The sequence below is a fragment of the Saccopteryx bilineata genome, chromosome 5 (assembly GCF_036850765.1).
Source record: "Saccopteryx bilineata isolate mSacBil1 chromosome 5, mSacBil1_pri_phased_curated, whole genome shotgun sequence".
Classification (NCBI taxonomy): Eukaryota; Metazoa; Chordata; class Mammalia; order Chiroptera; family Emballonuridae; genus Saccopteryx; species Saccopteryx bilineata.
In genome coordinates, this window is record NC_089494.1 from 175,771,457 (window position 1) to 175,794,052 (window position 22,596).

The window sequence follows — 22,596 nt, forward strand, 5'->3', positions numbered from 1 at the left end:
GGGTCCCCAAACTTTTTAAACAGGGGGCCAGTTCACTGTCCCTCAGACCATTGGAGGGCCAGACTATAAAAAAAAAACTATGAACAAATCCCTATGCACACTGCACATATCTTATTTGAAAGTAAAAAAACCCCAAAACAGGAACAAATACAATATTTAAAATAAAGAACAAGTAAATTTAAATCAACAAACTGACCAGTACTTCAATGGGAACTATGTTCCTCTCACTGACCACCAATGAAAGAGGTGCTCCTTCTGGAAGTGCGGCGGGGGCTGGATAAATGGCCTCAGGGGGCCACATGCGGCCTGCGGGCCGTAGTTTGGGGACCCCTGCTCTAAAGTCTTGTAAGACTTAATATGACCAAAAGCTACAAGAGTTTAATAGTCACCTTCACATTTGCCGGATGCCTTGTTAGTAATTGAGTTCTAAAGTATAAACCCTAATCTAGTAAAAAATAGACCCAACTGCTTTTTAAGAGTTTTAACTTATGATTTTTGAAATTAATATAATGAAATATCCTAAATGCTGTCCCAGAGCAGTATTTCAAAATAAGCTCCATAGCAAAATAAACAAGACAGGAATCAACCTGAAGAAGCAATCATTCTTTAGAGCCAAAGTGACTGAAAATCTTATATAGGAAATCTTCCTTTCTTTTATATCATATAAAGAAATTTTGTATGAAATAAGGGAATGTAATTGCCATCACTTGACTCTATTATTCATTAAATTTTTCTATTTTCCTACAAAGGAAAATTTCTTATCATGTATTAATTTCCTAATCTGGAATGTCTGCTAGAATATTTTCATTAAAATGTGTTATTTTTAGTAGTAAAGAATCTTCCAGTTTGGGACTCAGAACATTCAATTTGGAGCATACATAAAGTCAAGAATAAATACAGTCAGCATTTCAGCATTATTAAACATAAACCTTGATACTGCCCTACTTCAGTAGCAATTTTTACTAATATAATTCATTACTATTATTCCCTTTTGCATTTCTATAGCAACTATTTCTATGGAATTTATACATTTGGATAAAGTGTCCCAGTAGAAGAGAAAAGAAGCATTTGTAATTTTTTGAAAGCTGTGTTGTAGTGATAAGGAATTGAGAAATAATCTGTCTTTATGCAAAACAATTAAAAATGTTTGCACACACATATTTGATACATGTTCCATTTTAAAGACATTAAGCCCTATCTGATTACCCACATTTCCTTCAAACAGAGTGACAGATGATAATCTTCTCTTAAAAATTAGTTGAGAAGAAACAGTTTAGAAAGAAAGAAAAAACACTCCAATCTAACCTGAAAAATCTGTTATTTTTATATTGCACATGTGGGTTTTCATAAGAATAAATATAAATAGAATGATGTAGCTATCATACTAATTACACATGTTACACAGGAGATACGGAAGTGGATATGCTCCACATTTTAGGGGACACTATTTTGCAATGCACATTGCCACATAAGAAATCTAAAGAAAACAAAGTTTATGAAAAATCAAAACTAGACTAAACTTATTTTTTTTTCTGTATTTTTCTGAAGCCGAAAACGGGGAGAGACAGTCAGACAGACTCCCGCATGTTCCCGACCGGGATCCACCCGGCACGCCCACCAGGGGGCGACGCTTTGCTCACCAGGGGGCGATGCTCTGCCCCTCCGGGGGGTCGCTCTGTTGCGACCAGAGCCACTCCAGCGCCTGGGGCAGAGGCCAAGGAGCCATCCCCAGCGCCCGGGCCGTCCTTGCTCCAGTGGAGCCTTGGCTGCGGGAGGGGAAGAGAGAGACAGAGAGGAAGGAGAGGGGGAGGGGTGGAGAAGCAGATGGGCGCCTCTCCTGCGTTCCCTGGCCGGGAATCGAACCCGGGACTCCTGCATGCCAGGCCGACGCTCTACCACTGAGCCAACCGGCCAGGGCCTAAACTTATTTTGTTTTCAACTTCTTAGCAACTTTAAAACATTTTGTTTGGCTGTTCTCATCAAGACTTGAATTTATCTTATTCTAATAACTAATTCAGAAGATCGCCAAACTTTCTGCTTTTGAAATTGAAACTCTTACTTGTGAGGTATATATTTCTAGTGAATATTTTTCAGAATCTATTGGAAGGGTAGGATTGCATCTTCTAAATATCAGATATCCAGACTATTGAACGCATTTTTTTTTTTTTTTTCATTTTTCTGAAGCTGGAAACAGGGAGAGACAGTCAGACAGACTCCCGCATGCGCCCGACCGGGATCCACCCGGCACGCCCACCAGGGGGCGACGCTCTGCCCACCAGGGGGCGATGCTCTGCCCATCCTGGGTGTCGCCATGTTGCGACCCTCCTGGGTGTCGCCATATTGCGACCAGAGCCACTCTAGCGCCTGGGGCAGAGGCCACAGAGCCATCCCCAGCGCCCGGGCCATCTTTTGCTCCAATGGAGCCTTGGCTGCGGGAGGGGAAGAGAGAGACAGAGAGGAAGGTGCGGCGGAGGGGTGGAGAAGCAAATGGGCGCTTCTCCTATGTGCCCTGGCCGGGAATGGAACCCGGGTCCTCCGCACACTAGGCCGACGCTCTACCGCTGAGCCAACCGGCCAGGGCTGAACGCATTTTTTAAGGACAATGAAAATAGAAAAATTTCATAGGATTTTAAGTTATTCATTTTTGAAAATTTTAAATAATAAGCATATTAGTTTTGCATACAGCTAAAACAATAAGGCTAAAACTTGGGCCTTTAAAATTAGAATCCTGTCTTTTATGGTATTAGTTATATATATATATAATAAAGGCAATATTTAGTAATTTTATAATACTAATTTTTTTACTTATTCATTGAATAAGTGTGAATTAATTTATTCTATGACAAGGTGTTATACCTACAATCCTGGGTGCATAATAAAAATTTAGCCACCCAATTCTTTCTGGAACTTAAGGACTAATTCTTACTGCCACTGTGAAGTAAGACAGCTTGGTATGGATACTGAGTAAAAGAAAACAAAAAGCAAACAAAACAAACAAAAAAAGAAATGTATGCCAGTAAATTACAAAAAGTCCTTATTTAACTGGGTTGGGACCAAAGGTTGTTAGTGCTGTTGGCCACAATTATCTGAGAAAAACAAAAAAAACCAAACAAATAAAAAAAACAACCAAAAACAAAATGTCAAGCTGACCTCTAAATGGTTACTGAGTGAATACCAAGGTTCATTGGTCTATTCTGGAAACACATCAAAACAGGGAGATGTTTGCCCAACATTTTTAGTTAGAGTTTTTTCTTCCATTCATATAGTTTAAAAAAGTGTTTAAAGTGTGACTTGCTCAGAGCATTCACAGTTCTGTTTTTATCATTATATTAAAGAAATAAAAGCACTCCATATTTTAAATGTATTCTTTTTTCTTAAGTTCCTATGGGGCTAAAGCTGCATGACCTTAGTTATGAGTCATTGTTGATCGCAAGAATACGAATGTAAATTCGGGACTTGAAAGGTAGACAATAAATCAGATCATTGAGGGCTGTGACGCACTCTGTGAAAGACAGAAATGGGTGAAATGAATGACAGTGACCAGGCTGGAGGGGGTGGGAACAAGGCCTAAAGGAACTCTCTGAGGAGGTAACATATAGATTGTGATCTGAACCATAAGAAACACTATAAAGAAGCAGGGATAGAGTCTCGTAGGTAGAGAGAACTGAAAGCATAGAAGTCTGAGGAGAAAGGAGCTTGTTGGTTAGGAACAGAGGGGAGGGTAGCTTAAATTTACCTAAAAAGAACTTTTCTGATTTAGATTATTTCATACCCAATGAAGAGTACCCTGCTATTAACAGGATACCCTCGGTTATGGTACAGTAATGAACTGTCCCCAGTCTGAGCCCCTTAAAACAGATTAATTTCTCACTCACTTTATACGTCCCTTGCAGGCTGGCTAGGTGGTCTACTCTGCGTCCTCTTCACGCCGGGACCCACGCTGATGAAACAGTCTCTATCTGGAACCCGGAGGTCATGGTGGCAAAGTAAAAACAGAAAGCATAGCACGTTGAGTTCAGGCTCTTAAACCTTCTACACACATCACTTCCACTCACATTTCATTGGCCAGTGAAGTGACTAATCTCAAGTCAGTAAGGAAGTGTAATTCTTCTGTATGCCTGGAAGAGGAGAAAGACTGTAAGTATTGATGAACTACAGTCATATCTCCTATAGGGGTCAGTGAACAAGAACAACCTGGAATTGCATGTACAGTTTTTGTGTGTGTATGTGTACACCCTTTCCATGTCTCCACGAAAAAAGGTCCATTGCTTTAATCAGATTCTCAAAGGGATCTGTGACATGGCAATGATTAAAAAGCACTGGACCAGTTGAAAACTGTCATGTAAACAGATAATTGCTCTACAAGGCAATTTGCAGCATGAGTGAGAGGCTGAAATGATTACAGAATTAGGTGTGCGTGCATATGTGTGCACAGGTGCATGCACGGTGATAAGGAAAAAGTTGAGCAAATCTGCAGACCAAAGGGTAGGAGCCAGAGGACAGAGCCTGACGAATGAAAGGCACGGAGGTATGAGGGAAAACGACCGATGTAATGAGGTCCCAGAAGGTGCCTGAGGAAATGGCGTTCGATATTCTCTTGAAGTGAATAACTCTTCTCTGGCATAAGGCAGGGAGGAAAAAGATGGGTGTCCCCTTGGGTCAGGCTGCAGGTGGAGGGGAAGGAGAGGACTTCTCTGTTGTCTGTGATGTATGCACAAGGACATCTACCTAGGATGAGGGGATCGCTGACCATGTTGATAGCTTGGAACAGCTGTAAGGGAAATCTGAAACAGCTGACGCGGGACAAATGGAAATGCTGCCAGTAGCACAGAGGGTCCAGCTGATGTTGGAGACATAGATTTGTCATAGTGCCAGTAAACAGAGTTAGGGGAATTTTCCCTCATCTATGCTCAGCTGCCTGGAAGCAGGAACCGAGAAAGTTCCAGTTGGGTTGATCCAGGGCTGGGGATTGGCAGAGCAGGTGCAGCAACATGTTTTGCTGATAATATGAAGCTCAAGAATCTCTGAACAGGGAAAGAGATCTACTTTTGCCTTTAATTTTAAGAACTAAGTCATCAGTAATGATGTGAAGCAGCTTTATACCTGTAGTTCTCCTTCTTGAGCTGCAGTTCTTACTCCCTGTAAAACCTGTCTTTGTTTTGAGCTCATACCTAGTATAACCAATATAACCAATATGGTTGGGAGGGGGGGAGGAATATAGCTTATTTCTTTTCTTATTAAGTGAAATTAATCATTCCAAGCCGCCGAAGCTTTTATGTGTTCCTAGTACTTCCTTACTCTGCTAGCGAAATCCGACAGAAGAAAGGTAAAAAAATAAAATAAAATAAAATAAATAAAAAGAAAGACATTAAAGCTCTAAAAATAAAATTACAGACAGAATTGCTTAGCTAAGCATCTTGCTATTAATTAGTATGTCATAAAGTTTGCTGCTTTGAGTGATGCTAAGATATTGTATTTAAAGAAACCATTAAATGAAGACAAAGGACATCTGCGGTTGTTCAGTTCAGTGCAGACTGCAGTGTGGAATAGCACTGTCCTGCATTTCTCTTTTCTCAGTTGCTTGCCAAATCCCCATGATTCCCTGGTTTTGGTGAGGTTACCTCATCAGTGTTTGGTAAAAATGGCGTTGCTGTACATCAAGGCTGCATATGCCTGTGGAAGGCAAACCCAGCCTGAATAATAATAACTCTAGTTTCCTGAATAATTTTCTTTGAGGTCTGTCATTTATAATTTTCCATTTCTGCCGAATAGAGGTTTCATCTCTTTGGTACCTATTGATGACTGACGGGTGAGATGAGTGAGCCAAGTCTGATCATTTAGAATTATGTTTGAGGCTGAAGTTAAATGTGATTTTTCACATCTTTCCTCAACAGAAATAAGTTAGCAGGAGGCATGCAAGTTAAACAGAGATTGTTGCTGCAAATGGCTCTTTCCCAGAAGACCCTCTCTCACAATTTCAGTGTTGATAACTAGCAGGTTTTATCTCCAGGAACTAAGATAAGTCTCTTTGCTTCCGGCCTGCCAACTTGTAGACTGTCTTCGGCTGAGGCAGTGCTGCCAGAATGAATAGCTGGAGAATGTACTCCACTCTCTATTTATTTTAAAGTATGATAATTTGAGGGAAAATTAAACGTGTCAGTTTTTCATTACACCCTACAGCTCTCGGTGCTGGTTATCTCATCAGACCGCACAAATGTACTTCTGCATAAAATTCTGTAAACAGATGGAAAAGCCGCGAAAAGGGGGAATTAATGTCTTGTCAAAGGCCACCCAGTATGTTTAGGGCGGGACTGGGCCCCTGAATCCCCTAACTGATCTGGCTGAGGTCTTTCTGCTTTAACCCAGGACGGGGAACATGTGGATGCTGAGATTCACAGAGTTATGCAAGGGTGAGGACAAAGGTTTTAATAGACGAAGACTGACCTGCCACAGGCTGTTCCAGAGGCCCAGGGAGTGTGGGCACTTTGAGGACACGGGCTGTCAGTTCGTCTTTGCACTCCGGGCTCCAAGTTCAGTATCTGGCATATCAGTAGATAGCCAGCCCATGGTGAATAATGTCTGTTGAATAGATTCAGAGTCTTTGAAATAATCCCATTTCTCTGCTTAGAATGTTGCAATGGCTTCTCATTTTCCTCAGAGTAAAAGTCTGAGCCCTGACCGAGGGGATCTGGTCTTTGCTATCTCTCAGGCTACGTTTCCTCCTCTCCCTTCCCCAGCCTCTTCCCCAGATACCTTCCTTTGGCTCCTTTCACACTAGCTGTTCTTTATGCCTGGACTATGGCTCCGTATACATAAAAGGCCACCTCCCTTACTTCCTTTAAGACTTTGCCCAAATGTCACTTTTTATTAAGGCATATTCCCACAGCCCTTTACCCAGCCCCCTGCCCACCCAGCCCCCTGGTCTCCCTTAGCCTGCTCTATTTCTTTCATAACACTTATCACCTTCTAACTCTAATTTACTCTGTTATTTACTTATTTATTATGTGGATGTTTGGTTGTCAGTCTTCCTTTTGCTAGGATATTAGCCTATAAGCATGAGGATTTTTGTCTTTTTTTATCCCCGCTGGTATCCCAGCATTTCAACATCTAGAGGATGCTTTTACAAACAATTGTTGAATAAACAAGTTAATAAAACCGGATTAAGGAAGCAAGTGAGTGGATGAATTAGAAAGTGCAAAGGATTCATGGTTAAAGCCAAATATGAAGAGAAATGGACAATAAGTCCGGGTAAGTCTATAGACACAATCATTTATTTTCATATTCAAAATGCTCTTGTGATTCAAGATAAACTTGGCCAACTTTCAGAGTCAAAACTACAGACATTTAACCTATTGACTGTCAAATTCTCTTGTTAACAATATGTGTAGTTCACACAAAGATAAACTCAGGAGAGCGGATATGAGCCCCTCCGTAGTAGGATTGCATGGTAAGTATGAAGATTCCTGAGCCTTATCCAGTTTGCTGAATAATCTCCAGGGATAAGATCCCCAGGTGATTTGAATCCTGCTAAAATTTAAGAATTTAATTATATAGCAAATCTCTAGAAAACAATGGGACTACAATTGAAAAAGATCTGACTGTAATATCGTATATAATTATACCACAGGATGTTAGTAAGATTGCAGTTTTTTTAAAAAAAGTGTTTCGTGAAAATAAATGGATTAGGATAACACTGAACTAAATAGATTTTTAAAAATGTAGAACAGAAATTCTCAGGACCTTTGATAAGCTGGCAGGACCGTGAATCCCCAGCAGTAGCATCCCAGGTTCACTCCATCGTGGGCACCTCTTCTCAGGCACCTCTTACTAGCTTTTGGGGGAGCAGTATCTTTAAAGAAAAAGTCTGGGCATTTCTGTTATAGATAATGTCTAAGATTCATTCCTGATTCTAACAATCTGTACTTCTTTGTAATCTTGTTTTTGTTTTTTTTTCTTGTTACCCCCCCTTAGTTTGTAATCTAAATGGAGCTTTCTACACCCTTGTGAAAGAGGTATGAAATAGTACCTCTGTATTTCAGGGTTCTCGAGACTCACCCTTGTAAATAAAAAAAAGTTCTTTTGTATTGTGTGTGTGTGTGTGTGTGTGTGTGTGTGAGAGAGAGAGAGAGAGAGAGAGAGAGAACAGGAGGAATGCCAGTTCAGGGAGGGTACACAGAACAGCCTGTATCCAGTATACCTGAATAAGTGGGTTTGCTTGTTTAAGTCAGATTAGGTAGATTAGTAAGTGGGGGTTCTGTTCTTTGTGTGAGGCACTATGTGTTAGTGGGACACCCACATGTAAACATCTCAGTGGGTGTAAGTACAGGTGAGGTGGGTTCTCTCGTGTTGACCAATGCTAATCTATTCCCGATGTCACTTTTCATTTCTCTGGCATGGCCCCTGGAAAAAGATAGGTATGTGCCTGGAATAAACAGCCTTCTTCCTCTTTGAAAGGTATTCCAGGTCTACAGCACATTATATCCTTCTGTGTAATGGAAGTATCCACACATGGGCAATCGCTGTCTACAGATGTAATGAACCAAGTGGGAGGAAATGAGAAGTGACTGCCACGCTATCCCTAGGGCCCTTTTCCTCCCACCACACAATTACACTGTGACCCTAGAGAAACTGAGAAGATGGTAACACTCTCTCCCTTCCTAATGGCCTTAAAATCAGCCCTCGTTTACCAGGGGGAGCTGCAATGCAGCGTGATTCATTTGACAGTTCAGAGGATGTCCAAGGAAATATATGATTATAGTACGGAGTCCGTTCTCTGCACAATCACGCACTGTTTCTTCAGTGCTGACTTGGCCCTGTGCCTGAAAGATGCCAGTGGACTAAGACTGTCCTTCCCTGCTTTGCCCTGGCATGTGTTTTGGGGTGAGAACTGCTACTTCTTTCATAACAGGGGAGTCTAGGGAGCAGAGTGGTGGGCAGAGCCACATTTCTGCTTGAAGAATACATGCTGAAGCTTTACCAAAAAAATGCTCTTTTAAAGAATGATGATGAATTCAGTGATAACAGCTCCTGGATGCGATCTCGCACTAATCTTATTTTGGAGTTTTGTTTCACAGAGAGCATTGACAGTGACTATTTCCACCAACTTATTCTCGCATTGAAATAGGAAAGAGCTGCCCGCTGAGTCAACTTCCAGAGAGAGAGAGAGAGAGAGAGAGCACAGAAAGTGCAAAAAGGTGGACACCTTTTAAAATTCTTTTCATTGTCTTCATTTTGCTCTTGTAGCAGAGGCTTGCCCATTCTCAGAGGGAAGTCTGCCAATGGCTTGCTGAATAGTGAATGGGAACAAGCTGGGCTGCTGTGTTGCTTGGCAAAGAGAGTTACAGTGCAGGCGGGCGGCTGGCGGCTGGTTGCTGGCTGCTGGCTGCTGGCTGCTGGCTGGGCGGTACCGTTTTCCCACTCCTCTGGGCCTGGGCCCGCAGGAAGCCCCCAGGTGGCATTAGGGAGAATTAGCGTGTAAATTACAGGGCTTGCTAATTTCTCACCACTTCATTAGCTGACAGTTCAATGAATGCGCTCTCCTGCCATTCACCTCATGTCTGAGGCACTGGCACTTCCAATCAGCGGAAGCAGAGTTCTTTCGTGTTGTGTTGTCACGCTTGTGACTTTTGGTTCCCCCCATCAGGGTGTGCTGGTTTATTCTCTGACCCTGCTGCTAGCAATCACCTCTTTGGTCATCCCTGCAACAGCTACCTGAAATCTCCTTTTGGTTCAGGCTTGGTTTAGTGTCACCAGGAAAAGGTGGAAATTGTGCCTGATCCTGTCCAAGTCTTTTTACAGCGTGGGATCAAAGATAGGTCCCAAAGAGAGGAAAAGTAAAACAGTACCCTCCATCACAACATTACTAATAAGTCATACTTTCTCAGGGCTTACTATGTGCCAGGTATTGTTCTAAGATCTTTCCAGGTCATTATATATCTTATTTCTATTTCATGTGGGAGGAAAGGAAACAGACACAGAGAGGTTGAGTTTGCTGTCTAAGATGCACAGCATTTGAATATAGGAAATGTGTCTGCAGAGCCCACAGTCTAAGTACTAGGGTATTTTGCCTTAATTAGTCAATTACTTAGTTTATTCCTGAATTAATTCAACAAAAAATTAGTGAAGCACCGATTATGTATCATTTATCATAGTAGAGTTTAGCTATTAATCTTTTGATTTTCATTTTCATCATCTAGAAGGTAATCACTGAGTACCTACTATGTCTCCAGGGTTGTGTTCATGTAGATTAAAGAAAAATGCAGGGTATGGCCATGCCATTGAGAAATGTACAGGCATGTGGGCAGTGGCTGACAAAATATCCTTTATAAAAGGCCAGATAGTAAATATTGTTGATGGTGAAAGTCCCATGGTATCTGTGAAAGCAGCTTAAGCTGCTATATAAATGAATGAACCTGTCTGTATTTTAATAAAACTATAAAACGAAGCAGCAGGGCATATTTGGCTCACCAGTCTCCTGGTATAGAGGATAAGGAAGCCCTAAAAGAACCGTATAGAACAGCAAGTAAATAGTGATAATGTGACTGAAAGCCATATGACCCCATGCTGATCAGTTAACAGTAGAGATGACTGCTGGATGCAGTGGGGTGGAAAGTTTGGGAAACTGTTTGCTTTTCTCATCAAAGAGGTAGGCAGAGCTAGTGCCATATACCCATCATGCTTTCCTGTCACAATGTGAACATGAAGATGAGATAGGGCAGCCATCCTGAGGCCACCGTGTTGTGGATGGGGGGACGGGAGCAGAGTGAAGGAGCAACTGAGCTGCTGCTTAGTTGCTGGCCTGCCTGCCTCTGGCCACCTTGTTAACTAAGTGTATATATTTCCTATCAGCATTATTTATAATAACTAGGGGTGTTTATTGCTTCAAGTCATTGTTAGTTGAATAACAAAGGTATCTTTGAAAATATTCCAGGAGACCTTCAATAACTTAAATTTGCTTACTTCTAGAAGTTTCCCATTTTCTTTGATATTTCAGAAAATTGTGCTAAGTCAAATGAGAATTATTTCAAATAGTTTTCACTTCCTTCGTAAGCCTCCTTCTCTGCAACATATTAATTAGAAGAAAAAAGAACATATTACAGAAGAAGAGTATTAGCTCATTTTAAGTTAATGTTAAGTTAAATATTATTAACTTAAATATTAATGTGTATGTCTTAAAATATGTATAACAAGGGTCAATGGTAGTTGTGCCTGGGTTATCAATTCTCTCTAGGTATTAGAATTAGAAATGTGTTTTTTGTTTTGCTTTATAGAAAAAACACACAAACAAAAAAAATGTTTAAAATGGCACTGACAAAAAACAAACAAACTATTTTAACGTTAAGGCAAGCTTTTTTGGTCAAGACTATTTTCTTCTCTTTGCTTTCCCTTTGACTTTTTAAACTCACCTCTTAGCAATTTTCTTTCCCACATTATTGTGTTGTTTGTTTTGTTTTAGAAACTCTGTCTTTCTGCACATTTTTCATTTTAATGTCACCTGTAGTATGATATCATAAGTGTAAAGTATGTCCTTGAAGTCTGACTCATATGTTACTAAGCTTCTCCCAATCTTCTTTTATAGTAACTCATTCATTTAGTAAATGTTGTTGAGTGGCTGTTATGTAGCATCATCTGCTCTCTCTCCATGCATCAGAACAAGGAAGCAGGAGCATTCGGAACCTTGTGTTCTCTCTTACTCTTCTTTGCTTTGGGCTGTCACACATGACTCATTCCATAAGACCAATGTAAATGCTCTCTCCTCCATAAAACCTGAAGTGACCCACCTCTGAGCTATTCACTTATTCTTCTGCATTTCCATTGCACTATTGTTTCTACCAGTCTTTTGTGATTTTCATATTGATGGTATATTATGTCTACTGGTATATATCCTTGTCTGGGCTGTGAATTCCTTTAGGGGAGCTGCTGTGTCATTTTAACCTTCCCTAGTGTCCAGCCCTTTGTCGCTTCTTTAAATGGCCATACCTTTATCTACAGTAAGGGTGACAAGCCACATAAATTATATGCTCAGATACATACTGTCTGTGGATAATGTCCTGAATTTGACCTATACCTTGTCACACCTTATCCCAGATGCTAATAGACACCAAAGCCACTTATTATTGTCTTTCTTATCTTTTCTCTATTTTTCAGGTATGCTTCATCCCTTTTCTTTTTCTAGACCTTAGCTGTGACCCCTTCTTAACTTTCTGACTCTGACAAGAAAGCTCAGATCCTAGACAGGAAAAAACAGACGGACTATATTTTACACTTAGCAAGCCTTTAATTAATTAATAGTATATTTAATGAATAGTTAGATGAGCAAGTGCATGTTCATAGAAAACACACCTTTAAAAACCTGATGCTTTTAATAATAAGTTTGTAGTAAAAGAATATCAAGTTGCCGCTAACTGCTGATGGTGTTGACGGAAGTGTGAAGAGGCACACAAATATGGGCCTCGCGGCTCGTGTGGCGCGCAGGCCCGGCTTCTCCTGGCCACTAGCCCCTCTCTACCACCTTCTTGTTGGTGTTGCGACCCTCTTTAAATGAGGGGGAAAATAAAAACAACAACAACAACATTTTTTCTAATTCAAATTAGATCATAAAATTGTGGCAATTTTTGGAATGTCAAGAGTAAAAATAAGAAAGAGAGAATTAATCCTGTTAGCCCAAAATGGGAAGCTGTCACCACGGAAGCTGTAACTCTCTAAATGAATATCACACCTCTGAAAACTCTCACAACTGTGCCAAGTATTTACATGTTCTCTGTGAATGTGGCATCGAACAGCAAGCGGTTTTGGTCGAGAAGCGCACCATCTGTGTGATTACCCACCCCTTGCTAGAGTACTCTGAACTCAGCAGTTGTACAACAGATGCATCTAAATATACAGTATTCTTCCTTGCATAGTTCAGAATGGGTGTGAGGAACTGAGGGAAAACAACCAGCTTCCTTGAAACTCAGACTCCATCTGACATCTTTCCAGACACCTTTCGTAACCATACACGCAATCCTGGAAGATAACCTTATTGTAATAGATTTACAGATAGTTAAACAGGTCAGCTTGACCCAGAACATCAGCAGCTGCCTTCACAATCATTAATGAGTCACTCAATCTGGAAGGGAAAACCAAATCACTGTTTGGTTTTCATTTAAGTGAAAGTCTGTGTAGTTGTGGGAAAAACAAGTCTAAAGAAGTCAGATTGTATGCACTCCAGATAGATGGATAAAAATGGTTTTACTATACTCCATCACTACCATATTAGATGTGTCTCTTAGGAAAAACAACACTAGATAGTTTTGATGAGAATACAAAATCAAGAATGGAGGAGTGCATTTCATTTTATCCTTTATATTTTATTTATTTAGATAGTCCGCAAGCATTCACCAAGGTATTTTACTTGGGGATTAGTTCATCCTAATTACACTGACAGGTTGGACTTACCAGAATGTACGTATTAGTAAAGGCTGTTCATCTTTTCTGAATCATGCCTCACTTTACAATTGATATGGTGACATCATGTTCTTTCAGACTGGTCATAAGCCATGCTGGGTGAGCGAAGGACATTCATTAAATAAATGGGACAGGTTTTCACTTTTCCCACAGAACCCTGTCCTGTTATCCTGGAGGTATCAGTGTCTTGGTGGCGGAAGCAGGCTCAGCATTGAAAAAGAACATACTCGAGTAATGAAGTGACATCAACTAAAGAATTTAAGAGAAGAAATGGGTGGAAGATGTGTTATTCTACATTTGTGTGCTAAAACTCAAAACAGTAAATTTAACATGATCAGCAAATGTGTTGTTATGAATATTTTCGTGCAAACTTGGGGTATTACTTGTATTGTGGCTATCTTCAGGAAGCACAGTAACAACCTTCGAGAGAATCATCGGAAACTAGTATTCATGGGCGGCTTGATGGCTGAGGAAGCCTTGTTAGCAATGTAACTAGCATTATTAAATAACATTGGGAGGCTGCAGAAGCAAGAAGATTTATATTATATCAATACAAACCTACTCCAAAAAGTCTTGGCATTGTGAATCATGACAGTATTGCTACATTTTGCCCTTCAGTGGGAAAAATAAGAAAAACATAATTATTTTTACACTCAAATTAGGTCAGGAAATGGCAATAATTGTAGTAACGTCAAGAGTCAAAATAAGAAATAGAGAATTAATCCTGTTAGCACAAAATAAAGCAGTATTTCTATCAAAAAATAATGATAGCATGGTTACTAGACCTGATCAGGAAGACAGGAAACTTGGACACTATGAAGAATCTTTACCTGCTTTGTTTGGATAATAAATAAGTTTATTTTTTCTTCATGTAGTTTTATTTATTTATATATTTATTTATTTTTATTATTCTCAAAAAATTTATCTAGTTTCCAAACCAAATGTCTTTCGCATAGAAAGGGAATTTTTACCAAAAATGTAAATAAATAAAATAAAACCATAAAACAATGGTGACTAAGAAAATTTTTACTGGACGCAGTTACAGATTGTAAAAATATCACAGAAAGAAAATGCCAAATAGCAAAGGTAGATTTTCTACGTAGCATTTTAAGTCTTGCCTGACCTGTGGTGGCGCAGTGGATAAAGTGTCTACTGGGAACGCTGAGGTCACCAGTTAGAAACCCTGGGCTTGCCTCGTCAAGGCACATGTGGGTGTTGATTCTTCCTGCTCCTCTTCTCCCTTCTCTCTTTTGCTCTCTTTTCTCTCTAAATTGAATAAATTTTTTAAAAAATCTTAAAAAAATAAATAAAGATTTTTAGTCTTCTTCAATGAATCACTATATCTCACATGGAACTATGTGTTTTTAATGCATTTTATTTATTTATTTTTGTTTTGAGTTAATTTTATTTTTTATTAAATTTATTGGGATGACATTGGTTATTAAGAATATATAGGTCTTAAGTGTACAATTCTATAATAGGTGATCTATATATTGCATTGTATTCCCACCACTCAAAGTCAAATCATCTTTCTTCTTCATATATTTGTTCCCCTTATTCCATACCTCACCCCCTTCTCTCTGGTAACATCATACTATATATATTCTGTGTCTATGAGTTTTAGTTTTATATCCCATGAATGAGTGAAATCATATGGTTCTTAGCTTTTTCTGACTTATTTTATTTAGCATAATATTCTCGAGGTCCATCCATGTAGTTGCAAATGGCAATATTTCATCTTTTCTTATGGCTTAATAGACTAGTATTTCATTATCTATATGTACCACATCTTTACTCAATCAGTGATTAGAGGCCACTTTGGTTGTTTTTATATCTTGGCCACCACATATAGTGCTGCAGTAAACATAGGGGTGCATAAACCTTTGTGAATAAATGTTTTCAAGTTCTTTAGGTAGATAGTCAGAAGAGGGATTGTTGTGTCATATGGTAACTCTATTTTAAATTTTTTGAGAAACTGCCATACTGTTTTTCATATTGGCTATAACAGTTTACATTCCCACCAGCAGTGAATGGGGGTTCCATTTTTCCAAAATGTCTCCAACATTTGTTATTATTTGTCTACTGATAACCATTCCAACAGGTTTGAAGTAGGAAGACCTTGGTCTTAGAGAAGATTTTATGAATTTGACACCAAAGGCAAGAGAAATAAAAACAAAAATAAATAAGTGGGACTACATCAAACTGAAAAGCTTCTGCACAGCAAAAGCAACTGACAACAAAACAAAAAGGCAGTCAACAAAATGAGAGATAATATTTTCTTCCTTAATGGCATCTGAGGGTGGTTTTGTTGATAGTATTAATGAGATTTAATAAAGAATAAAAAGTCAAAAAAATAAAAAATCGAAGAGTTTTTTTTAAAAAAAAATTAATAATGAAATAAAGAAAAATAAAATAAAATAATAATTTAAAAAAAAGGAAATTATTCCCCCCGTCCTTTTTTCCTCTCCTCTCCTCTCCCCTTTTTCTTGAGAAAATCTTGTGGTGAACTGTGAATTATAACAAACAATGCCTCTAATGGAGGGCCTGAATTGGGGAAAAGTAATAAAGGGGCAAAAAAAAGAAAAAAAAAGAAAGAAAAAAAAAGAAAAAAGAAGGCGGTATGGACCCACAAAAAGCAAATAAGGAAAAAATTTGGGTCAAGAATAAAATGATTTGCTTTTAGGTGTTGGTTGTCTAAGAGTTATGATGAGAGGAATAAGAGGAAAACAGAAAAATGGGGGGACAAATTAAAAAATTACTACTGTATTTAGTGGAACAAGAACTAGATAAAATGGAGAGCCAGGGACGGGAGCACTGCTAGTGAGTTAAAAAGGTGAAGTAAAAACCCCCCAAAATGCCACGAACATAAGTTTGAGTCCCAGATAAGATAATTTGTTTGTTATTGAGGTTTGAATGAGAGGAGATGTAAAGGAGAAAGGAAGAAACTAATATAGAGGGAGAAAAGAAAGAGAGAGAGAGAAAAAAAGAGGGAACCACTAAAAGAAGAAAAAAGAAAAAAGAGGGGAGAGAGAGAGAGAGAGTTAGGGTTTTGGAGTACAACCCTGATAGAGAGAAAGGAAGAGGAGAGAAAAGATAATGAGAGATGTAACACTTATGGGTAGTGTAGTTCAAGGAGAGGAGAGAGTAAGACTGGCAGAGAGTTAATAGGCCAAATTGGAGGAGGAAAAAAAATATCAAGAATGAAGATAAGAGAAACAAACGAACAAATATAATAAAATGGGCTAGGTTATAACGTCTGCAGATTATTCTTGATTTTGAGAGGTTATCTTCTTGCTTTTTCTTTTCTCTCCCTCTTCCTGGTTGGTGACTCTGTACCCCGGGTTCTGCCCCTTTGGCACGCTCAGGTAGAGGTTTGCAGTTGATAAGTCTCTATGGCAATGTCATGTATTGTGCTTTAGTCTCGTTGGCAGTCGAGGCTCATTAGCATTTATAGGCTCTGACAGTGAGAGAGTCCGTGTTCCTGGAGCCTTTCTCCTAGTCTTTCCTTCCTCAATTAGTAGCCTGATAGTCCAGCTATGGGGTTGCTGCTGCCTCTGCCTGGATAGTAAGAGGCTCAAAGAGCTGGCAACTCCCCACTCTATTTCCACTCAGCACAGGGCTCTGGGTAAGGCTCAGTCAGTCAGAGCTGCTAGCATAATCAGGCGGGGTTTCCGCCTACTCAAAGACCTCTGGCTCTGCCACTCTGTCCGGTAACACAGGCGGGTGCCCACTTCCGGGGTGCTTGAAGGAAACTCTCGCTCACTATCTACGCGTGCAGACCAGGATATCCTGCCGGCAGTCTCACGCTCTGAGTGAAACCCCCAACCGCATGAAAAAGTTGCAGCGTTGGAATTAGCTCTCGCTCCGTCCCCATGCGCGGCTTTTGCAAGGCGCTGGGGTGGCCCGAGATTCCGCTTTGGCTCACACAAAGGCCCCTAACTCTGCCCCTCTGTGCGATAACACGGGCGCACCCTGCCAAGGCACTCGGAGGAATCTCTCGCTCACTATCTGCACACGCAGACCAGGATATGAGGCCGGCCACGTTTCTCTCTGAGTGCAACCCCCACCAGCACGAAAAATTTCCACCGTTGGAATTAGTTCTCGCTCCCTCCCGTGCGCGGCTTTCCTAGGGCGCTGGGGCTGCCCAGAGATTCTGCTTTCGGCCCACAGAAAGGCCTCTGACTCTGCCTCTCTGTGGGGTAACATGGGCACCCACTCCCGGGGCTTAGGAAGAAATCTCTTGCCCACTAACTGCGCGTGCGTCGACCAGGAGATCGGGTAAAAGGGCTGCCCCACTTGTCTTTCTTTGTTTGGGTTTGGCGCAAGTGTTAGCTTGTATTGCCCTGGTTGCCACAGGATCAGTTTTTCCTCGGCTTGGATCTCCGTGCCACAGCCTGGTTCGGCCATTTGTGCCGCAGCCTGGATCTATTCACCCCCTTTGCCAGCCTCAGTTTCTATATTCACAGTTACCAGAGAAAGCCGCCCTGTTTAGGTTAGTGAGGAAGGCGGAGCATTTCTTACTCCCTTTTTCCTTCGGGGTTTGGTTATATTTTTAGTCAATTTTTCACTCGACCATACCTTTGGGTGTATTGCGAAGCATCTGGAGGCTCCAAGTATAGGTTTTTCTGTTTCTGGTTGAAGATCTTGTTGAGTTTTGGGGGAAATTTATCGGTATCGCTTCCTACCCCGTCATTACTCTGACGTCATCTTCAAAATGAGAGATAATATTTTCAAACAACAGTTCCAACAAGGAATTAATTTCCAAATGTATAAAGAGCTCAGACAACTCAACACCAAACATACAAACAATCCAATTAAAAAATGGTCAGGGGACCTGACAGGCACTTCTCCCAGGAAGACATAGAAATGGCTAATAGATATACGGCAAGATTCTCAACTTCACTAGCTATTAAGGAAATGCAAATTTTTTTCAAATTTTATTTAGAAATCTAACTTTAACAGGGTAATATTGATCAATAAGAATACACAGGTCTTAAGTAAACATTTCTTTTCTCTTAATTTTTAAATTTTATTTAGAAAATTAACTTCAACAGGGTGACATTATTAATAAGAGTACATAAGTTTCAGGTGAACATTTCTATAGCATTTGAACTGATTATGTTGTATAACCATCACCCAAAGTGAAATCATTTTCTGTCACTTTATATTTGTCCCTCTTTACACTCTTTCAGCCACTCCCTCCCAGTCCCACTCCCCCATTTCTCCCTCCCCCGGTAACCACTTCACTTTTATCTATGTCCTTGAGTCTCAGTTTTATATCCCACCTATGTGTGAAATCATACAGTTATTAGTTTTATTTGATTTACTTATTTCACTCAGTATAATGTTCTCAAGGCTCATCCATGTTGTCATAAATGTCACTATGTCATCATTTCTTTATTTTTTTTTAATTCATTGAGAGGAGAGAAGGCAGAGAGACAGACTTCTGCATGTGCCCCAATCAGAATCTACCTGCTAACCCCACTAGGGGGTGATGCTCTGCCCATCTGAAGCATTATTCTGTTGCTTAGCAACCAAGCTCTTCTTAGTGCCCCAGGCAGAGGCCATGGAGCCATTCTCAGCAACTGGGGTCAACTCTCTCCAATGGAGCCATGGCTGCAGGATAAGAGAGAGAGAGGGAAGCAAGAGGGGGAAGGTTGAAGAAGCAGATGGGCACTTCTTCTGTGTGCCCAAGAATCAAACCCAGGATATCCACATGCTGGGCTGAAGCTCTACCACTGAGACAACCTGACAGGGCCATGCTACCATTTGTTATGGCTCAGTAATATTCCATTGTATATATGTGCCACATCTTCTTTATCCAAGCTTCTATTGAGGGGCACTTTGGTTTCCATGTCTTGGCCACTGTGAACAATGCTACAATGAACATGGGGCTGCATATGTCTTTACATACCAATGTTTTTGAGTTTTGGGGATAGATACCCAATAGAGGGGTTGCTGGGTCATATGGTAGTTCTAGTCTTAATTTTTTGAGGAACCACCATACTTTCTACCATAATGGTTGTACTAATTTGCATTTCCACCAGCAGTGAATGAGGGTTCCTTTTTCTCCACAGCCTCTCCAACACTTGTTTTTACCTGTCTTGTTGTTAATAGCCAATCTAACAGGTGTGAGGTGGTATCTCATTGTAGATTTGCATTTCTCTAATAGCTCATGAAGATGAGCATTTTTTCATGTATCTGTTGACCATTTGTATGTCCTCTTGGGAGAAGTGTCTGTTCAAGTCCTCTCCCCATTTTTAATTGGATTGTGTATAGGAAACCCCAAAGACTCCACCAAAAAAATTATTAGAAACAATAAACCAATACAGTAAAGTCACAGGATACAAAAATCAATATATAAAAGTCTATTGCTTTTCTATATGCCAACAATAAAATTTTGGAAAAAGAATTAAAAAATAATTCCTTTTACATTGCAACAAAAAATTGAAATATCTAGGAATAAACTTAACAAAGGATGTGAAGGACTGATATACTGAAAACTACAAAACATTGAAAAAATTGAAAAAGATACAATGAAATGGAAAATTACTTTATGTTCATGGATTGGAAGAATCAACATAGTTAAAATGGTTATATTACTCACAGAAATATATAAATTTAAGGTAATCCCCATCAAAATACCAATGTTATTTTTTGAACAAATAGAATAAAAAATCACCAGGTTTGTACTGAATCATAAAGAACCTCAAATAGCCAAAGCAATCCTGAGGAAAAGGAATGAAGCCAGAGGTATCATGCTACCTGATTTCAAATTATACTATAGAGCCATGATAATCAAAACAGCATGGTACTGGCATAAAAACAGACTTACAGACCAATGGAACAGACTTGAGATCCCTGAAATAAAACCACATATATATGAACAAATCATCTTTGACAAAGACACACGATGGAGAATAGTAAACCTCTTCAATAAATGGTGCTGGAAAAATTGGAAAGACATATACAAAAGAATGAAACTGGACTACAGTTTGTCTCCCTGGACAAAAATTAGTTCAAAATGGATCAAAAACCTAAATATAAGATCTGAAACAATAAATTACATAGAAGGAAACATAAGTATTAAACTTATGGACCTTGGTCATAGAGAACATTTTATGAATTTGACCCCAAAGGCAAGAGAAGTAAAGGCAAAAATAAATGAATGGGACTACATCAAACTGAAAAGCTTCTGCACAGCAAAAGAAACTGACAGCAGAACAGTCAACTAAATGCAAGATATTTGCCAAAAACAGCTCCGATAAGGTGTTAATATCCAAAATACATAAAGAATCTACAAAGCTTAGCAACAAACAAGGAAATGAAAATCTTAATGAATTGTAAATCGAACTGTTTATATAGACAGAGGCCCGGAAAAAAATTTTTTTTCCTCAGGACCCCATATGCTCAAGAGACTTCCCTGACCTGGAGAGCAAGGTTGACTTTGAACTGTATTTGGTAGACCATAGGTAAATACTGTAAGGATATTTAACAATGTAACAACCAGATTTTATTTCAGAACTGTACTATGCAAAGAGATCATGTAGGATGATTTAGTGGGAGTGAAAGGAGAGTTCATATGGTAAGCTGGGAGACCAATGCAGTTGTGCACATGAAGGCTGACTCATAGTGCAAGGAGAGGGGCTGAGGCTCCAAACTCAGAGCAAAGCAAGCATGCTTATGTGGTTAACAGAATTAGTGCCGTCTGAAGAAGAAAGAGGTATTTTGAGGGGAAAGGAAATGCATTTAGAATTTTATGCTTTGGAACATTGGTTATTTAACTTGAGTTTTAAGAATGATGACACCAGTGGAAAGTCTAAGTGTTGCTTACACTGAAATCCAAAGGTCTTTTGGCTGAAATCTGTCAGAAACATTACTTCAACCTTTGATTAATCAGGACGCTTATTTAGACATTCAGTAGAGTTCTCTCAAACTGCCTTTATCTAAGCATTTCCAAATCAGTTCCCAAAATAAGTAGGAGAGAAAGGGTCTGGGTTTTATGTGTTTTGACCTACTTCCATCCTCTTCTATCTACAGCACAACTCTTACATCCAACAGGAGACTCATAAAAAAATATAAGAAAAGCTGGCCGTTTTGATGTTTTTGCTTTGTTTCTGCTGAGGAATATAAAATTCAGACCACATCCCCAAATGATTATTCAGATAATACTCCTTTACTTTTGTGTTTCTCTCAAATGCAAACAGACTCAATTATTATTCATGTGCAGATAAAGGAATATTGCTAAGACTGAAAGAAAGGTATCTTGGGCTGTGTGTGTGTGTGTGTGTGTGTGAGAGAGAGAGAGAGAGAGAGAGAGAGAGAGAGAGAGAGATCATATGTGTATAATGCCCTAGACTCTCACCAAATGGAAGGTGCTGACACTGGCAAACAATTCAATACAAAGCAAGGGCATGGGGGATACACATGATTATCAATGGTTATCAAAATTTGACTAATAGTTATGCTGCTGTGGAAAAGGTCTCAGATGATCTTGGTGACTAAATTCTCATATAATGCTTGTTTTCTTAACCATGCTGTGGGTTTTCATATGTGATGATTGCTTTGACAAAGTCTGAAAAGTATTGCAAGCCGATTGTTGTGACTTAGAAGAATGGCAGTAAAAGGATTCTATTCAAAATGAGTCATAAAATATTGGGTTATTTTGAATTTTTAAAATGTAGTAATAGACATGTGTTAAAATTAAAATTTTAATGTTGCTTTGGAAACTATTCATAATAATAATAAACCATGTAACATCTTTGGAAGTATATAAAACTTTTTTCTCAATACTTTCCTCATTTCATGTCCATTATATAATTATTAAAAATAAAAATGCTTTTATGATAAGGAAATCAAAGCACAAAATTTAAAATGTTTTATATATGAAGTTACTTAATATCAAAGACAGAAATAATAAGTAAAGCCTCCAGAGCCTTTTTACTTTTCCTGTATTCACTCTGGTTTTCAATTCAACTTAAAAAGTTTATATATAGTTGATCATATTTAACAGACAAAAAATCAAAATCAATTCTATTTAAATGTAGTAACACTCAAAAAGGTTTAGTTGTCCCCCTGTTTAAATTCTGTAATTACTAAGAGCAAAACTTGTGTGTATGTTCACTTATATTTCTCTTTTACCCAAAAGAA